This window comes from Stegodyphus dumicola, chromosome 10 (assembly GCF_044657685.1).
Source record: "Stegodyphus dumicola isolate Sdum_Otavi_A_Nest chromosome 10, ASM4465768v1".
In the NCBI taxonomy this organism is placed as follows: domain Eukaryota; kingdom Metazoa; phylum Arthropoda; class Arachnida; order Araneae; family Eresidae; genus Stegodyphus; species Stegodyphus dumicola.
The window spans coordinates 16,067,656-16,087,005 of record NC_140777.1 but is presented as its reverse complement, the minus strand read 5'-3'; the positions used below and the strand labels follow the sequence as shown (position 1 = coordinate 16,087,005).

At 33.6% G+C, this 19,350-nt stretch overlaps 1 protein-coding gene across 3 annotated transcripts in view; it reads left to right on the top strand.

The window, feature by feature from the left end:
• Positions 1–19,350, top strand: part of LOC118204876 (uncharacterized) — a 76,223-nt gene that overhangs the window by 35,023 nt on the left and 21,850 nt on the right. The window contains exon 1 of one of the 3 annotated variants that reach the window (XM_085824669.1): positions 83–276. The exons of the other annotated variants lie outside the window; for them this stretch is intronic. The gene's annotated coding sequence lies outside the window, so the exon portion shown is untranslated. Of the gene's footprint in view, positions 1–82; positions 277–19,350 lie in introns of those variants that run through there. 3 annotated transcript variants of the gene reach the window in all.

The window sequence follows — 19,350 nt, the reverse complement described above, 5'->3', positions numbered from 1 at the left end:
GCTTTCACTTTGAAAGAAGGTTCGCATGTAAAGAAAATTCTGAACAGTAAGAACCAGCCGTTAGGGCTAGAATATGTTGTCAAGAAGAGCTGTGAAAGCATATTTTCTGAAAGTGCAGGATCTGAACAGTGAGGGCTGTTTAAACTAGTTATTAAATGTGCATACTTCATTAGGTTTTAAAACAAATTATGATCGATGAAAATAAAGTTTCTTTAGCTCTAGATTTTGTACGTAGTAAATCCAACATGGCGACGAACAATTTTGAATCAGCTAAAGGTAAGAGTTTTCAATTAATTTAGAATCTTACGCGAATAATGTCTACAGGCGGATGAAGGTGACCTGTCCAGCGCCACACAGATCATTTACAAGTGTGGCGGCACCTTTATGCAAATAGTCCATTGCTCGCAAAGTACGAGGGTGCCTCATCTTACACAAAGGTACGCGGCACTCTGATGGACTTCGATATATACGATGAACAGTGCAACAGTCATGAAAATTCCATGATACGCATGTGAACATCTAAGTAAATAGTCACCGACCTGAATAAAAGTTCTGGCACCTTTTGCAAATTACGTGTTATTCGGTTAAAATTCCTTAATCGTGGTGAGCGCCAAGCTTGGCAAGAGTTTTTTATTTGGAGCAATTTTAATTTGGTTGTGGTTTCCGACTGTATGTTTTCTTGTGGCAAACCTAGAGATTTATTTCGGTAACTGTAAGAGCGCAAATTTAGTGTAGCCAGATTTTTTTTAAAATTTAATTTCGAAATGCTGTGTTTGTTTTTAAAAGTTTTACTGTTTAATATTATTGTTATATATATATTTGTAATATTATATTTATATAAATATTTGCAGAAGGTTAAGCTGTTGGTGGTGGGAGAAAGGTTGGATTTCATATGACATGAAGTGTATAATTTATAAATGTTTTCATTTAATTTTATTTAGTTATATTTTTTTTTTAGTTTTGTTTCTTGCATGTGGCAATCCAAAGATGTGGAATATTTAAAGATTTGAACGAAAGTTGTTTAGTGTGTTGAATTCCACGATGATAGTAACTTGAATATTTTAGTTAGTTTATGATGCTGAATACGCATAATTTGCTATTCTGTTTACGTTTATAACTGACTTCGCAGTGCTCTGATCTGATAAGTGTATACATTTATTTACTCAATAATTATTTACAATTGTTCATTCTACTATTTTATGATGAATTACGTATATATAGGACTACTTTTTACTTGCAAAGCTGTTGGACTTTGTTTTACTCATCTAGTATTTTATCATATCCTTTTACTATTCTGTTTACATAAAATAACGGCGTTTCACTACTGCAAAACTTAAAAGTTACTATTCTAAAAAATCACATTTTAGTGCTTTCATTTAGTGAGCCTAAAAAATTCGCCAAATTTTGAAGGCCAAAATAGTTTGGCACCAACTTACCCCGCTTATGGAGTTTTAGCCTGTTATTCATCAAACCCCCTATAAATTTCACTCTTTCGTTCTTATAAAATTCTGTTTTAACCATGAACGATGCAAATTTCCTTAAGGTGCTCGGACGCTGCTGAAAACGTCTAAGTGAAGTCCCCGACTTCAAACAGGTGCCGGCACCTCAGCAGCTTTAAATTGTATCATAAGGAGCGTAGTCTTCGTCAAAATTCCGGGATGTTCCTCTGAAAATCGAAGTGAACAGTCCCCGACTTAAGTAAAACTTTTTGCAAATTAGCCATTGTTCATCAAGACATAAGCATGTCCACACCCATATGAGAGTTCACTTTAAAGCTTGCACAAAGCCTACCTATTTTGAGCGCCTTACCTATTTTGATAGTTTCTGTTTTAGCTAAATCTCAATTATAAAGGTGCCAGCACCCTTAATCAAATGGACAATGCTTTGCCATAGATGTCTTGGCATAAATGTGCCAGCCCCCTTATGGAGCCGATACGATTATGATCAGTTTATGACTTGTAAAAAGTAGCTTTCGTCTAGATCTTGGTACCTTTATATCAAGGCATCTTTATTAGGAACCTTGACGAAATCCTCTGTTTAAGGTGTAAAGATCCTAAGTTTTACTAACGTTTATTTTATTTTAAAACTGTACTATCACTTCTTATTTTCTACTTCCGGCCAGAATTAAACGCTTTAACTTATTTATGCAAATTGTCTTGCTAACGCCAAGTACTTAAGTTGTGGCTTTTTGCCAAGCAAGAGACAGGAAGGAGTTATTGGAAGAAAGCCGCTTGCCACTGTAGTTTTGCGAGTTTTCACTCTGTTGCTGGTTGTCACTCTGTTCACTTGTTGCTAGTTGCCTTCAAGGCCAGAGGTTTAGCCCTCTTGATAATTGCAGACGTATCGTAGTTTTAGCAGCTCGGCGTACTACATACGTACCTTTCTTTAAATAAAGGCAAATCAGGGACTAGGCACTTGTATACTAATTTAAAGGCACTTGCACTTATATACTAATTCAAAGTTAGCTTATTCAAAGTTAGGACTAGGCACTTGTATACTAATTCAAAGTTAGCTTTAGTTAGAGTTTTAGTTAGTAGTTTTTTATATTCTTACGTTCAGACCACAAGTGGTTGGTCTCTGTATTCCGAAGTTTCGGAAATTCCTGTAAAGTATAGAAAATAAAGGGTTTCGTATACCCTTCCTGCTTGTCTTGTCTACTTTACACATTCTTGAACATAGCTTGAGTAAGCTCCCTGTTCCTATTCAGGACCAGTCATGTTTCCAAAGCAAGTCAAAAGAAACACTAGTCCTGATAAAGGTACTGGCCACGCCATGAAGTTTCATTCATAACTTGGAGAACACACCTTTCCTTGAACTGCCGACATCTTTATGGTGGCTTCTATCTCAGACAACAACCACTGACTCGCAAAGAGCTGTTGGTATCTTTAGTGACAAGGTCACTGGAAATTTCCTGGTAGCCCCATGCGTTCCGGATATAACGATGGCTTTCCTTTATAGCGACTACATCAGTAAGCAAGCTTAAATTTCACCAGTTACCAGAATTCCAGTTGGCGACAAGAATCTATCTGAAGGAAGTTTTGAATGTTTTTAGATTAAACGTTGGAAGTTTTCATCTCTCAGGTATATTTTGAGCTTAGCCTCTACGATCTGCGGCAAACTCTCTAAATTATAACTGTAATTCGGTAAAAGTTACTTATTGGGTGCAAGATGGCAGTTTTTGGTGACTTATTTTTAAAGATCGCCGAACTACTGACATTTACCCCTACGCCAACAAGCGTTATAAGCATATTGAAAGAAAACACATTATGGGAATTTAAAATACAAATTTTAATTATTAAATAAGAATTATATGATACATTAGAAATCTAAAATACTGTTACGAATGTCATATCTTGTTAGACATTTTCAGTATAATTATAATTTAAATTGTTTTTATTTCTCCGAGCAATGCAGCGCGTGATAAATTTTAAGAGAAAACTACGCCGGAAAATTAAAAATACAAGAGCACGTGCATTTAACATTGAATAAAAGTTTATCTCTGTAATTGATATTTAATTTGAATCAATGTAATTGACCGTAATGTTAGCTGTAACCGTAATTCTACGCTTTTTGCTTTCCAGAACCCACTAGAACTATCTCGCGTTGTAGATTTTAAAAAGCTATAAAAGCCGGAGAGGAACATCTCAGGTCAGTTGTTTAGATAATTGTTGTTGTGTGTAGCGAATTCGCGGTGAGATCGGATTAGCTTTCTCTGCGCTTTGGATTGCGTTCTATTTAACGTTTTGGTAGTTTAAAATGTGACTACTGCGTGATATTGTGTGATATTGTACGAATATCTTTGAGAAAAAAATCCAGCGTTTTGTTATATTTCTTGTGATAGAAATGAATTTTATCAGCTTTTCATCGGACTTGTGCATTCAATTTATTACGAACCCGTCCGCACGCAATAATACTTACTTTTCAAGAAATCTTTTTGTTTATCTTATTTTTACTTATTTGTTATTATTATCATTATTATCTTTATTGTTATTGACGGTATTTCCGCCCTATTTTCGCCCTAGCTTTTTAGCCCTAGGCTCTGAAAAAAAATTTTGACTTTGAAATTAATTGTTCTGTAATTAATATATATATGGATCTTTGTTTCAATTTATAATATATATATATATACGGATTTCAAAATACAATTTTTTTTTCAATTGACATTTAGGGCCATAATTCCCTAGGCACTCTAATCCAGAATATTTACATAATAGTTGCATTTTCATAATATTTACATGAGGTTTATATTTCAAAATATTTTCATTTACAAAATATTTAAATAATTCCATTTGTTGACGGCGGTTTTGATAACATTAACCAAATAATAACATTAAAAGATGAGGGAAAAAACATTCTTCAAAATAGCAATGGGATTTAAACAATTTATGTATTATTGTTACGTTCTTACGGGTTCGTAGATTTGGAATGATTAACGACGACACTTGATAAAGTATCAAAACACAATTTATTTAGCCAGTATTACTCAGGACAGCTTAAGAAACACGTTTACAGTCGTTAAAAACTACTACAAACACGCTGAAACAATCAGCAACACAGCCTTTATACTATCAGGCTAAAAGGATGAAGACAACTTCACGGCAAAGCACTAGAGTACAGCTCCCGACGCGGTCGATCGCTCTCGGAGTTCAAAACACTCGACGACGCACTACGATATAGTAGATTGACTCTCACCTCGATAGACTACGAGACACTCCCTACTCCCCGTACCAGCAGGGTTTATATAGCTTTTGTCTTGCCTTCGAGAACATTCTGGACCAAACCGGTAAGAATTCGTTCCAGAATGTTCTCCAACCGTCTATGGCATATCACCAATTTTGTCACCAAATGGGCGATTTCGCACCAAATATAGTATCCCTGCCTGCCCTTGCCATTTTCTGGCAACTCTAAAGCCGCCTATCTTACTGCGGCTGGGCATTTCTTAATAGTATTTAGAAAAACATAAATAGGTATAGAAACACATAAATACATACTTTCAACAGAGTTTTCGTTAGGAAAATGCAAAAGTTTGTTTATGAATAGCGCAGAGGTTTACTTACGAACTGTTCATAATGTTTCTGGAAATTATTGGACTTCTAAATATAGGGGGAAAAGGAAATCAGCAGGTTCTCCCCTTTCTTCTGAAGGAAAGGAAATTATGTCTGATCATTCTCAAAATCGATAGAATTATTGAAAACCTAAGCACCAAACTGAGGTTTCTTTTTCTCCTAAATTTAAATCTTTGACTAAAATCGAAAACAAGCTGTTTGGAGACATAATCCCTTACGTGAGGACAGTCCTTTGTTATTTGAAATTGTTTTTAAATATATTTTGATCTTATGTGGCTACTTATTTGACAACAGCTAAAAAATTATCTGACAGTATTTTGGTAATACTAACCAAGATGTTGATCAGAAACAGCGATATATGTTCCATGTTTTCGTATACAAACTGACGGGACTTCGGCAAATCGATAATAATATTCGAATGATAACTTTAACCGCGATCACATTAAATGGCGTGTAGTGTACTTAATACATTTTAAGCTTCTCTGTGTCTTTATTCGACTTTCTTTCGTCGTAAGAGAGGAAGTTAAATTTCCGGATTAAAAGTACAGAACAGACGTGAGAACACTTACAATGCGACAGTGTCATGGCGGAATACGGACACGCCCTTTCAGAGGCAAATTATTCGTAAAGAATATTAATGAATGGACGAGAAGAATTTTAATTTTCAAGGCCAGAAATTAAAAGCCAGAATGAAGGACAAAGTTCACATTCAATAATACGAATAAATTGCTTGTTGTAGTACAATCAATGGATAAGGATCTAACCCTGAATAAACTAGCTCTAAATTCTTAGTTGCGTATTGTTCCTTCATTCGCATTCGTAAAATTTACTTCCCTTAGTTAAAAAGGAGAAAAAAATTTGAAGGGATTCAAATTGTAAAGTCGTACCGGAGGATTTTCCAATGTTGCGATTCTTCTATATATTGCAACGTATTTTTCAGTTTTTATCGAAATAACAGATGAGCTTCTTTGTAAAACATAAAATTTTATTCTTAGTTCACAAATATAGATAATTTAAATTTCAATCCTATCCGTTACAGCTTCACACTCCAGCTTACTATTACAGTTTCTTTCTCTATAAAATTTTCATACATCTACTAACTGTTAACATTTTCAGAATAACAATTTTAAACAATTTCTCACGTTGCTAAGCAACAGTTACATGATACAAATAATTATGGCGTTGCCACTCCAATATCAAAAGATAATAAATATAATTATTTGTTAAATAATAAAATATTACAATTATATATATATGTATTTCACGTTTTAGCAGTTTCACATATTTTTTCACAAAAAAAGAACATCGTTCTTTAAGTTAATTGAGACAGCTCTGTTTTCTGCCTTGTACTTTGACAGTTGACAATTTTGCCATTTTATTTGTCAGAAGTTTTTGCTTAATTAATATTTGTCCTTTTTGATTTAGTTTAGCCATTTGTTGTATAGTTAGTTTTTGCAATTTTTAAGTATTTTATTCTACTATTTTGCATTTGTACCTAGTGCTGTTTATTTTTATGTATATTTGTTTTATTCGAGTACGAATGCATGTAGGGAAAAGATCTGGTTTTTGGAATTTTTAAGTACTTATGTTATTATTTTGCATTTGTATCTAACGCTGTTTATTTTCATGTATATTTGTTTTCTTTTGTACGAATGTTTGATTAGAAAACTGATCGATTAAAGTAAGCAATGAAAATACTGTACCAAAAAAAAACATTTTTATCTCCAGCGCGCCAGACTGTGTATCCGAAATTCTAAAAATATGCCCTTTTTAAATTCTTTTGCAATATTGCTGTTGAACTGAATTTTATGTTTGAAGTGTGAAGAACATGATATTTAATAAATAAAGGTAACACACAAAACGTTAAAAAAATGCCCCTCTGGGCGTAATACAAAATTTAAAAGCTTTCAGTTTTATTTATTTATTTATTTATTTTTAAACGTTTGTAGCTACGATTAACTTTACACTCTATTTCAGAATATTTACATAATGTTTATATTTCATAATATTTACATTTACATAATATTTACGTCTTGGCGTCAATATATACGTCTTGGCGGCAACTGAGAGTAGAAACAAAGTCCGTAATTATCCAATACAACGGCTTATTAAGAGAAAGGTTTCAGTTCAGGAAGCTTTAAATTCCGAAGTAGCTAAATCAGCATCACTATGTAAAAGTCATATGATAGGAATTAGGCTAGAAATTAAGCAGTCTAGAAAACATGATTAGTATTTTTAGAATAGAGAGGGAACGTACCCAAATTCAAATGAAGAAATAAGAGGCTATTGCTAGTTAAAGTTATAATTTTGATTTACATATTTTTGGGGTAATTTTTTCCCTTTTCAACTAATTTTATCGTCTGAAAATCGAGAGGGGAGAATAATGCTAACCAATTAATTTCCGAAGAAGTAAGAAAATAACAATGAAAAGTGGTCATGGATAAACTATTGGTAACGATCACAATACGAGTATTATTCCTTTAAAAGAAACCTACATTTCAATAAGAATGCATAGTAATATTAACATTACAATATATGATGGATACTGAGCCGATATCTGACTGAAGAACTTATGAATTATTTTATTATTTGTCACTCATTTAATTTTTTATCTGTCTGTTTATATTTTATTTAATTTTAATTATTTCTTATTCATTATTAGCTCAAAGGGGCAATTTGCCCAAAAGGGCTATTAATTTCGTTTTGGCATTTTGCGTCGGCTCACTATAAATGGCGTTTCACTTTTCAAACTGTTGCCACCCAATATTAAAGCCCCGCATTATATTTAAAGAAATTAAATAATGAAGAATTTGCATGAATGTGTGTATGTTTCGCGCACTGTGATATTTCATACTTTGTGTATATATCTTTCATATTTCGTATATATATATATTATATTTTGATATATATCTATTTCATATTTTGTAAAACTTTAATGAATTTTTCATTAACAAACTCGAAGATTTCAAAGCGAGCAATGGCTCACTATAAATGGCGTTTCACTTTTCAAACTGTTGCCACTCAATATTAAAGCCCCGCATTATATTTAAAGAAATTAAATAATGAAGAATTTTCATGAATGTGTGTGTGTTTCGCGCACTGTGATATTTCATACTTTGTGTATATATCTTTCATATTTTGTATATATATATATTATATTTTGATATATATCTATTTCATATTTTGTAAAACTTTAATGAATTTTTGATTAACAAACTCGAAGATTTCAAAGCGAGCAATGACTCACTATAAATGGCGTTTCACTTTTCAAACTGTTGCCACTCAATATTAAAGCCCCGCATTATATTTAAAGAAATTAAATAATGAAGAATTTGCATGAATGTGTATGTATGTTTCGCGCACTGTGATATTTCATATTTTGTATATATATCTTTCATATTTTGTGTATATATATATGTATTTCATATTTTGATATATATCTATTTCATATTTTGTAAAACTTTAATGAATTTTTGATTAACAAACTCGAAGATTTCAAAGCGAGCAATGGCAGCACTGTACGGGGAGGGGGAATTATTTCCAGCGCGAAACTGTGTATCGGAAGTTCTAAAGATAAGCTCATTTTAAATATTTTGCGATATAGCTGTTGAATTGAAATTTATGGTTTAAGTGCGAAGAACATAAAGATAACACACAAAACGTTAAAAAAACGCCCTCTTAGGAGCAATATAAAATCTGAAAGCTTTCAGGTATGTTTTACTTTTTTTTTTTTTTTTTTTTTTTTTAAATCTTAGGGTCGTTGTGTATACGAGCCAGTTTCCCTTAGAAAGTCCTCCACGAAGGCATCCCTCCCTTTAGGCAGATAGCACTAGTGTGCTTTGCCATAATTAAATATACCGCCACCACACCACACCATAGGGTTGCTTGTAACTTAAGAAATGAAACTCTGATAATGATAGCAATAATAACAACAGTGGTGATGATAATGAATGGATAACGGACTGATCATAGTATTTGCAATAATAATGTTTTGATGGATTCGTTATGGTATTGACAAAGTATCAAAATTACATTTTCTCATTTGGAAATAAATAACTTCTAGAACCACAGCCGTCTAAGCAGCTTTGACGTGATACCTTAGTGAAACCAAACCTTGTTGTCGATTCCGAAACCCCAAAAAGACGTCCGAAGATACGAAAATAAAATGGCGAGTTGAGAGAAAAAACACGAATGGCAAATAAAACAACGAAAACATAGATGTCAAGGTCGGAAAAATATATCCCCAAGGTTGGTGGCCCCCCAACCTTTCAGGAGCAGTTGCATGCGTCCTGTTCTGATCGCTAGCACGTGCAAAAACAGTGCTTTAACCAGATTTCTGTGACCCGATTGAAACAGAGATTTTTGGAGACTGCCGCAAATGGGACAAGGATCAAGCAAACGATAAATTTGGTGAATTAGAACGCTAGGAGAGTAATCGTCGGAACCTCTGGCACGAGCATTCAGCAATAAAAGAGAAAATATCGGGTTCACTGCATTATTTTTAATGCAAATATCAAGATCCTGATTAATGCTACTTTGACTGCTGCTGTTTGGATGTAAAGCGGGTTTTTCTTTAGTTTCCATTTCGAAAATTCAATAGTGAGTCTTCAGTGAGTAAGCGCGAATTAGGTTTCGCCAACGCGTTTTGACCGTTTTTACAAAGATGTGTGTCTGTTGTTACAAATATGTGTTTTTACAAAATGTGATGCTACAAAGATGCGTTTTTATCCCAAAGGAGTGTTAGCTCAGAAGGCTATTTATTTCGTTTTGGCATTTTACGTCGATTCACTATAAACGGTGAATCACTTTTGAAATTGTTGCCACCAAATATTAGAGCCCTGTATTATATTTAAAGAAATTAAATAATGAAGAATCTGCATGAATGTATGTATATTTCTCGCATTGTGATAAAACAACGATACCTACAGCCATCCAATTCTGAATAACGTACGTCTCCACCCGAATATCTGGAAACCCAAATTCTGAATTTGGAATTTTTTTAATTATCTATTTCATATTTTGTAAAGCATTTACGAGTTTTTTATTAAGAAACTCAATGATTGTAAAACGAGCAATAGAAACACTATACGGGGAAAAAAACTTTTTATCTCCAACGCGCGAGACTGTGTATCGGAAATTCTAAAGATAATCTCTTTTAAATATCTTATGATGCAGCTATTGCATTGAATTTTATGGTTTAAGTGCGTGAAACTTGATATTTGATAAATAAAAGTAACATACAAAACGTTAAAAAAACGCCCCTTTGGGTGTAATATAAAATCTGAAAGCTTTAAGATTTTATTATTATTATTATTATTAAATTAGAAAACTCCTGTTTTCCAGTGCTATTTTACTTTGAAACCCGTAACAAGTATTTTTAATAAAAAAACTATCAGGTTGCGGCCAAAGCAAAATTTATGAGTTCTATGTGCACCTGGAAAAAAAAAAAATGTATAAAAACATTTCAATATGAATGAAATCAGTTCATTCTTTCCAAGCAAAAACCAACTCGTAAGTAATTTTTTGTTGCCAAACCAGGAAACAGTAACTTTTCACACATCAGGTTAAAACGTGTACATATGAAGTCATGATTTAAATTTAATGTACTAGAACAACTTTTCCTCAATATCAATGAAAGAATTAACGGGGTAATAGCATATCGTGTCAATTATCCTAACCCGAAATAAAAAAGTTGCCACCTGAAGCTATTTATTTAAAATGCTGACATAACGAAACATTGTCGTCACGTGCAATTGCGTGCATTCTTCAACGTCAGAATATGCCCTTATATAATAATAATGTGCACCTGAAATTATATAATAATAATGTGCACCCTTATATAATAATATGTTTGATAATGCTATTTTTATTTCACATTTTGTAATACTGACAAATCTTTTATTAACAAACTCTACGATTTGAAAGTCAGCAGTGGCAACACTTTTCGAAATAAGTCATTTTTATCTCCAGCAACTTCCGAGACTGTTGCCAATCGTAAAAAAATGAGTGCGAAAAACAGCGTTTTAAAGAGTTTTTGAATAATATCTCGGCAGATTGAAGTCGTACGACGTTGAAAATGATCCAAATAGCTTTCTACGAATTTTTGGAATCCGGCAGTACCTCTTCCGAAACTCAATTTTTATTATATCAATGGGAACAAGATTTTAGATTTCTGACTCAATGATAAATCAAAAGTGAGACTTTATTTGAAACTCTGAATAGATTTTCCCGAAAAATATATTATGATAAGATTCATTGTATCTTAATTATGATTCATTGTATCTTAATTATGATTCATTGTATCTTAATTATGATTCATTGTATCTTATCATTTTGTAGCTAGAATAAAAAAAGAATGTTACTTAAAGAAAGATGAATGTTACTTAAAGAAAAGAGAAAAAGAATGTTACTTAAAAGTTGAATGTTATTCAAATACCTTAGACTGACCATCAGACAGAAGTAAGACAGGACAACTGAAAATGACTTATACGCTCTGTCGTTTGCAGAGACTATGGAATTGAAACTCGAGAACACTTTTTAGGTTCTTGAAGCAGAACTTTTAAGATTTCTAATAGGATATGACTCTATAGCTATTTGTCTATATGAAATGGTGGTTGACTGTTTAGAAAAATGTAACATTGCATTCAGAATATGAGGATTCAGAGGTATGCAACAAAGCAAATAAAATATAAAAGGAATAAGAAAAAGATTTTCAAAAATCTTAGTAAAAAAAAAATTCAAAAATTTATATTACGCTCAAAAGGGCCTTTGTGAACATTTTGTGTGTTAACTTTTTTTATTCAATATCACGTTCTTCGCACTTAAACCATAAAATTCAGTTCAACAGAAATTCCTCAAAATAATTTTAAAATGAGCATATCTTTAGGATTTCCGATACACAGTCTCGCGCTGAAGATAAAAAAGTCCCCCCCCCCTCAGTAGTGTTGCCATTGCTCGCTTTTAAATCGTTGACTTTGTTAGTCAAAAATTCTTTAAAGTTTTACAAAACATGAAAACGATAGTAAAACAAATTCCAAATTTGGGCTTCCAGATGCCCATATTCTGCATCAAAGGTTGTACATAAATGGACAATGACGTAAGAGCAACGTAGGGCGGTCGATTCCGAATGGTAGACGACCATTTGGTAGCCAGAAGTCATTGGAGAAATTAAAAAAAAGCAGAAGAGGCGAAACGTTTTTCATCACGACAATGAGAGCTCTCGGGCATTGGCTGAAACAAAGGAATTTTTAACGATCCAAAACATCGAATTGATGTATCATCCGCCGTAGAGCCCTGATTTAGCACCCAAGGACTTTTTTCATTCCCGCACATCAAAAATAAATTACGCGGTCAGCGATTTGCGACACCCGAAGAAGCGGTTAATAGATTCAAAACGCATGTTTTAGATTCACCTCAATCCGAGTGGGAAAAGTGCTTCGGAAATTGGTTCAAACGCATGCAAAATCGGGTTGATCTTCATGGAGAATAGAATATTTTGGATTGGATTGGATTATTTAATTATGGCAAAGCACACGAAGGCTATCTGCCTAAAGGAGGGATGCCTTCGTGGAGGACTTTCTAAACGAAACTGGCTCATATACACGTTACACATGGGGAAAACCACGAAAACGCCCATGCAGCCAGCCCGTTCGCAGTATTCGAACCTCGGACCGAACTACCAGTGCTCAGCGGCTGAGAATATTTTGAAAAACAATAAAACCAGTTTCGTTCATAAACGTTTGTTTTTTTCATTATTAGGCTAGAAATATAAGTAGCAACTTTCATATTGATAAATAAATATTTTCAAATACAATTTTTAGCAGAAAAGGGGTTATTAGTCTCGAAATCAGATCTTGCGCCTATGCACTGTACACGATGCACTTTCGAAGTTGTTGCCATCAAATATTATTTACCTGTATTATTTTTTAAAAATTAAATAATGAAGAATCTGCATATATGTATGTTTGTTCCTCCCACTGGGAGAAAACGACAGTATTTGCAGCCATCACATTCTGAATAAACGTGGATTTTGTGCACGTGGAAGCCCGAATTTCGAATTCGTTTTATTTTTTATTTTCAGCAATTTTAAAAGCGAGCAGTGGCAACAATGTTCGGAATAAAACATTTTTATATCTAGTGCGCGAGACTGTTTATCTGAAATTCCAGACAAGCTGTTTTTAAATATTTTGTGATTCTGATGTTGAATTGAGTTTTACGTGGCGCAGATGCGAAGAACAGAATATTTAATAAAATAAACACGCAAAAATTATAAGGTATTTTTTCCACTTCCCTAGCGTGCCTTCGTGGTGTAACAGTAGCACGCAGGGCCGGTATTCCAGAGGGCCGTGGTTCGATTCCCGGCGAAGGTGGTTGCATATTTTTCATCTTTTCTGCTTCCAATTAACCTAATGAATCTACAAAATATTTATTAACACACAAAACATTAACAGTAAAAAAAAAAAAAAAAAAAATTCTGTTAGCTATTGATATGACGAACTTAGAAAATAAGAAAAAAATAAATATAAGAAAAGTTTCTGTCAACACTAAACACTGCATCTCGGGAATTCTAAACATATGCTGCTTTTAATATTGTCATATTTTTTTTAATGTGTACGGAGTAGTGATGAGTCGGTACTACCGAACCGGGTATTTTGTAACGGGTACTGAAAATCGGTACATCCAAGGTACCCGTTACTTCAGTACCGAAATCGGTACTTTTCGGTATTCGTTACTTCTGAACCGAAATGGGCACTTTTCGGTATTCGTTACTTCTGTACCGAAACGGATACTTTTCGGTATTCGTTACTTCTGTACCGAAACGGGTACTTTTCGGTATTCGTTACTTCTGTACCGAAACGGGTGCTTTTCGGTATTCGCTACTTTGTAACGAAAATATGCGTCTCTTCTCGGTATTTCGGTATTCGTTACTGGAGGATCGATGAGGGTTCAGCTCACTTCGGTTTTGGTACGAGGACAGTAGTATCTGGTCGTATTTGCGAAATGGTGATATGCGCTCCTTGTGTCCATGAATGGTCTGCTCCTCAGACACTTCCGTAGTTGACATGTTTTCTTATATTCAAAATCTTACTCCGTACAGATAAAATCAAACACGTGGTGACGTGGCAGAGTTCCTTCAGTGCGCAAAATCGTTAGCTGCGTATTTCGGTACTCCAAATCGTTACTAGGGCACTTCGGTACTCCAAATCTTTACTAGGTTACTTTGGTACTCCAAATCGTTACTAGGGTACTTTGGTACTCCGAATCGTTACTAGGCTACTACGGTACTCCAAATCGTTACTAGGGTACTCGGGTACAGTAAAGCTTTACTAGGGTACTCCGGTATTTCGTTACTTCGGTACTCCAAATCGTTACTTGGGTACTCGGTACTTGAAATCGGTTTTCGGTACTTTTCAAAGTAACGGTTACTTGAGTAACGGGTATTTTGTACCGGGTACTTGTCTGTACCCGTTACTCTCGTACCGGGTACAAGAATGTACCGAAGTTGCCCATCACTAGTACGGAGTAAGTGCGAAGAAAATGATAAGCTAATAATAAAGCTAAAAAGACAAAAGACAAAAGACAAAAAAAAAAAAAAAAAAAAATGGGGGTGGGGTTAGCGGGAATGAACGAAACAGCAGACTGATAGACTTTGAGGTCAGGAAAAGCGTAAAAAACCTTAACATATCCTTTTGGGCAATCGTTAAATCTGAAACCTTTCCTCCACCCCCCACACATTTAACATTCGTCCATATTTTCAGGAATCAATTATGCGCGAGAATCAAGGAGGGCCTGTAGTCCAATTTTCGCCAGCCTGTGTCTTTGGCGCCCATTGTTCCGCATTGTTTAAGAGTCAACTATATTTCAAAGCAATCATTAAGCTTATTAATTATTCATTTCTTGTTCTGGGATAAATTTTCCTCCTATATTCTAATTGTCTATCTTTTCCTCCCTGCTTCGCAATCAATAACCCAAATTTAGAGACGCTGGTAGTTTTTTTATTCACTCGAGTAAGAGAGTATTGAAAACAAGGATGTTTTTATATGCACATAAATTACGTTCAATGACATAAAAAAAATCAAACATGAAATAAATGCTGCAGCTTTTCGCATTATTTTCCGGTTTATTAGTGATGATAACCTTAACCGTGGCCAATTTTTCAAGTACGATTAGCATATTCTTGACGAAGAAGCATTTCTTCACGCGTAGAAGTTGTCAGAGTTCAAGTGCGTAAAATTTTCTTTTCTTTTATTTATTTACTTTTTATTATCCCACAAGGGCTATTAGCGCTGAAACGGTATTTTGCGTCGGTTCACTATAAGCGACGTATCACTTTTTAAATTGTTGACACCAAATATTATCCCCCTGTATTGTATTTAAAGAAATTAAATAATGAAAAATCTGCTTGAATGCATGTATATCTCCGCACTGTGAAAAACTTACAGTACTCAGAGCCATCCAATTTTGAAATTAAATAATGAAAAATCTGCATGAATGCATGTATGTCTCTCGCATTGTGAACAAATTACGGTACTTAGAGCTATCCAATTTTCAATAACGTAATCCTCCACTGAGCATGAGCATGGCCCGAATTTTGAATTTCCAATTCGTTTTATTATCTATTTCATATTTTGTAAAACTCTGTAAAACACTAATTTCAAATGTCCGAGATTTCATCAAAATTGGAATGCGACTCTAAATTTATATGAAAGACAAACCGACGGGTACTTTTTATTAGTCCAAACGCGCAATTTGCCCAGATGGACAATTGTTGTTTTAATAGTTTTCATTGTATTTGGTGTTTTATGTTTTTCTACATCTTTCAATTTTTAATGAAGATATCTTGAGTTTTTAATGAATTTTAACCTTGCCGCGAAGTATTAGCAGTAAATATGGTCGCCAGTCTATCTCGGACCTACAAAAATGTTTACGAGTAGCGCATGCGCATTAGATAAGCGGCGCTAAATCGTATGTGAAAAACTGTTTCTTTCTTTTTACTTCCTTGTACGAAGTGAAAAGGAAGTATTGTAATCGCGAAACGTTTCAGGCAGCATATTTCAACGAAAATATCCATTTTGACCGCTTTCGGATGCAATTTAACGATGTTTTTGCGAGATATCTGTAACAGAATAAAAGACTTTTCCTGCAAAAAAATTATAAAACTGCTTTAAAAGGAATTCTGAAGAGAATTTTTCGTGGCGTCTGTACGAACGTATGTACGTACGTACGTATCTCGCATAACTCAAAAACGAGTAACCTCAGAACGTTCAAATTTTGTATATAGGACTACTATAACATGTAGATGTGCAGCTCGTATTTTGGTTGCAGTCGGCCGCGCCAAACGTATATAAATATATTTATATATATATCCACTCTGTTACCCGGCTCAGTGATTTCCGTTTCTTTACTCTTATATGTTTGTAAATTGTACATTTTTTGCTTTAAAAATGATTGAATTATGTTGTTCTTATCTTCCGGTTGGGGTTTTTATGCCTTTAGTCAATATGTATGCAATATTTTTAGAATTATTAACAATTTTAAAGTTGTTTAAGTGCCGCTAAGCCTAATAATTTTTCTAATGGCGGCCATTGCTTGTTTACATTTGAAACAGCAGAGTAGTTGCCAATCTAGAGAAACGTAGTTTCGCAACAACAAAGATAACGCCTTCATTTATTATTGCGAATTAAATCATGCTTAATCCTTTCTGGAATTTTTTCGAGAGAATAAGTGTTTACGATTTACTTCGTAATTTTTAATACTGATATTTTGAGTTTTTATGTATTTTTGCCTTGTCGCGAAGGAAGAACTGAATTAATTGAATGAGAAATACTTAATCGTCTGTGAAAAACTGTTTCTGTTTTGTTTTGTTTGCTTATTTCTTTTATACATCGTTCTAGCTTTATTATACTATTTGAATAGAACATGTGGCAAGGATTCGATAATTCTTTAAATGATATAAATTTTGTGCATTCTGAGTTATAATATGAACGAAATATAATACTGTTAAGTGAACCTAGCGCCAGTGAATAAAGTGAATATTAAAGAATGCATTTATTCTATTGTGGTTTATGGCGAAATAGGTTTAATTCAATCCAATAAGTTTAAACGAAATGCAAGAAAAAGGCGTATAATTTAATATTCCGTACAACGAAGTCACGTGGTGTACACATCAGAGTTTTATATATATATATATATATATATATATATGATGTTCAAAGGGGCTATTTGCCCAGAAGGACTATTAATTTCGTTTTGGCATTTTCCATTGATTCACGATAAGCGCTGTTTCACTTTTTAAATTGTTGCCACCTAATATTATCACCCTGTGTTAAATTTAAAGAAATTAAATAATGAAGAATGTGCATCAATGTATGTAGGTTTCTCGCATTGTTATAAAACAACGGTACCTACAGCCATCAAAATTTGAATAACGTAATCCTCCGCCGAATGTGGGCATCTGGAAGCCCAAATTTGAAATTTGAAATTTATTTTATGATCGATTTCATATTTTGTAACACTTTAACGAATTTTTGACAAACTAAACGATTTCAAAGTGAGCAATGGCAACACTGAACGGGGGGGGGAACTTTTATCTTCAGCGCGCGAGACTGTGTATCGGAAAATCTAGAGGATATGTCCATTTTAAAATTATTTTGCGATATTGCTCTTGAACTGATTTTATGGTTTAACTGCGAAGAACATATTTAATAAATAAAAGTTAACACACAAAACGTTAAATAAGAGCCCCTTTAGAAGTAATTTAAAATCTGAAACCTTTGATTTTTTTTTAATATATATATTACTGAATTCTATTGCCGTTTTGAAGGGCATTTTTTCCTCATAGTTTAATGTAATCCATTACATTAATGTTACCAAACAGTCGGGCTAGTGACATGTATAATAAAAAACCACTAAGATTTAGCATTCCGTCCATATTAGTCCGCTTTGTATAAGAAAGCAAACAACAAACGGCTAAATAAAAAGAGGATTTGGGAATCATTGATCGTAAATCAAATATTTACGAGTGAAATTCTAATTCACCTGACGGCTGATAAAATAACAGCAGGAACAGATAAGGTCACAGAAGATAACCGAACTTACTGCAAAACATTAAATATCATCACTCGAGTCTGAACAAGCAAAACTTGCTCTACAAATGAAAAATATGTGTTCTTATTATCATCATACATACCCTCAAACCTAAGTTTACGAAATTAATTCGTTCCAGAAGGCCGTCCGTCTGGTTATAACCCGAAACAATTTCCCTCACAGGAATTAATGCAAAACGGATTATTTAGTTTCGAATGATATGATAATAATATGATTATTCATTTAGAAACTAAATAATCCATATATGATCCAAATTCGAACTTTAGAACAGTGCGTTTTTGCACAAGTCAATCACCTAAAATCGATGAAAATAATTAAATATAAAACAAAATATCTGATGTGGCCATCACATAACCTCTCACCAATTCCATGTTTTGAATAGCAACGAACTTTTAACTATTCCGGTCAAGGCCAACGATAGCCTTTTTGTTGCCCGGCGCGGGCTGTGTAGCTCCTAAATTTTGCCGTCCGGTGTGCTTGCACTGTCTCTGGCGCCGGCCTTGCTTCCTGTGGATCGTTTGTAAACAAACTGGTTGTTCCAATCAATAGAAAGGTCTGTGATAGGAAATCTTGCATTATGTTTTATTGGGTATAATTGGCTATGTGTCATAACTGTTTTTCTAAGTTTATACCAACATAAACAAATATTTACTATTTATTTATTTTTATTAAAAATTATATTTTAAATTAATTTAATTGTGTTAAAAATTGCATAATTTAATCAGTTTTTAATAAAAGAAAATTAAGTGTTCATAAGATATTTAAAATTTATACCGCTAATTTCATAAATATAATACGCCAATTAAATAAATATAATAAAAATATGAAAGGTTTCAGATTTTAACGGTCTCCCAAAAGGGTTTGTTAAGGGTTTCTACACTTCCACGGAAAAGAAGCCCGAATTTTGAATTTCGAATTTGTTTTATTATCTATTTTATATTATATAAAACTGTAACGAATTTTTGATTAACGAACTCAGCGATTTCAAGGCGAGCATGGCAACACTGTACGGAACGGAAATAAACCTTTTTGTCTCCAGCGTGAAACAGTGTATCGGAAGTTCTAAAGATATGCTGTTTTAAAATATTTTGTGATATGGTTGTTGAACTGAATTTTATGTGGCTTAAATGCTAAGATCATGATATTTTATAATATTTATAAATAAAGGTAACACACA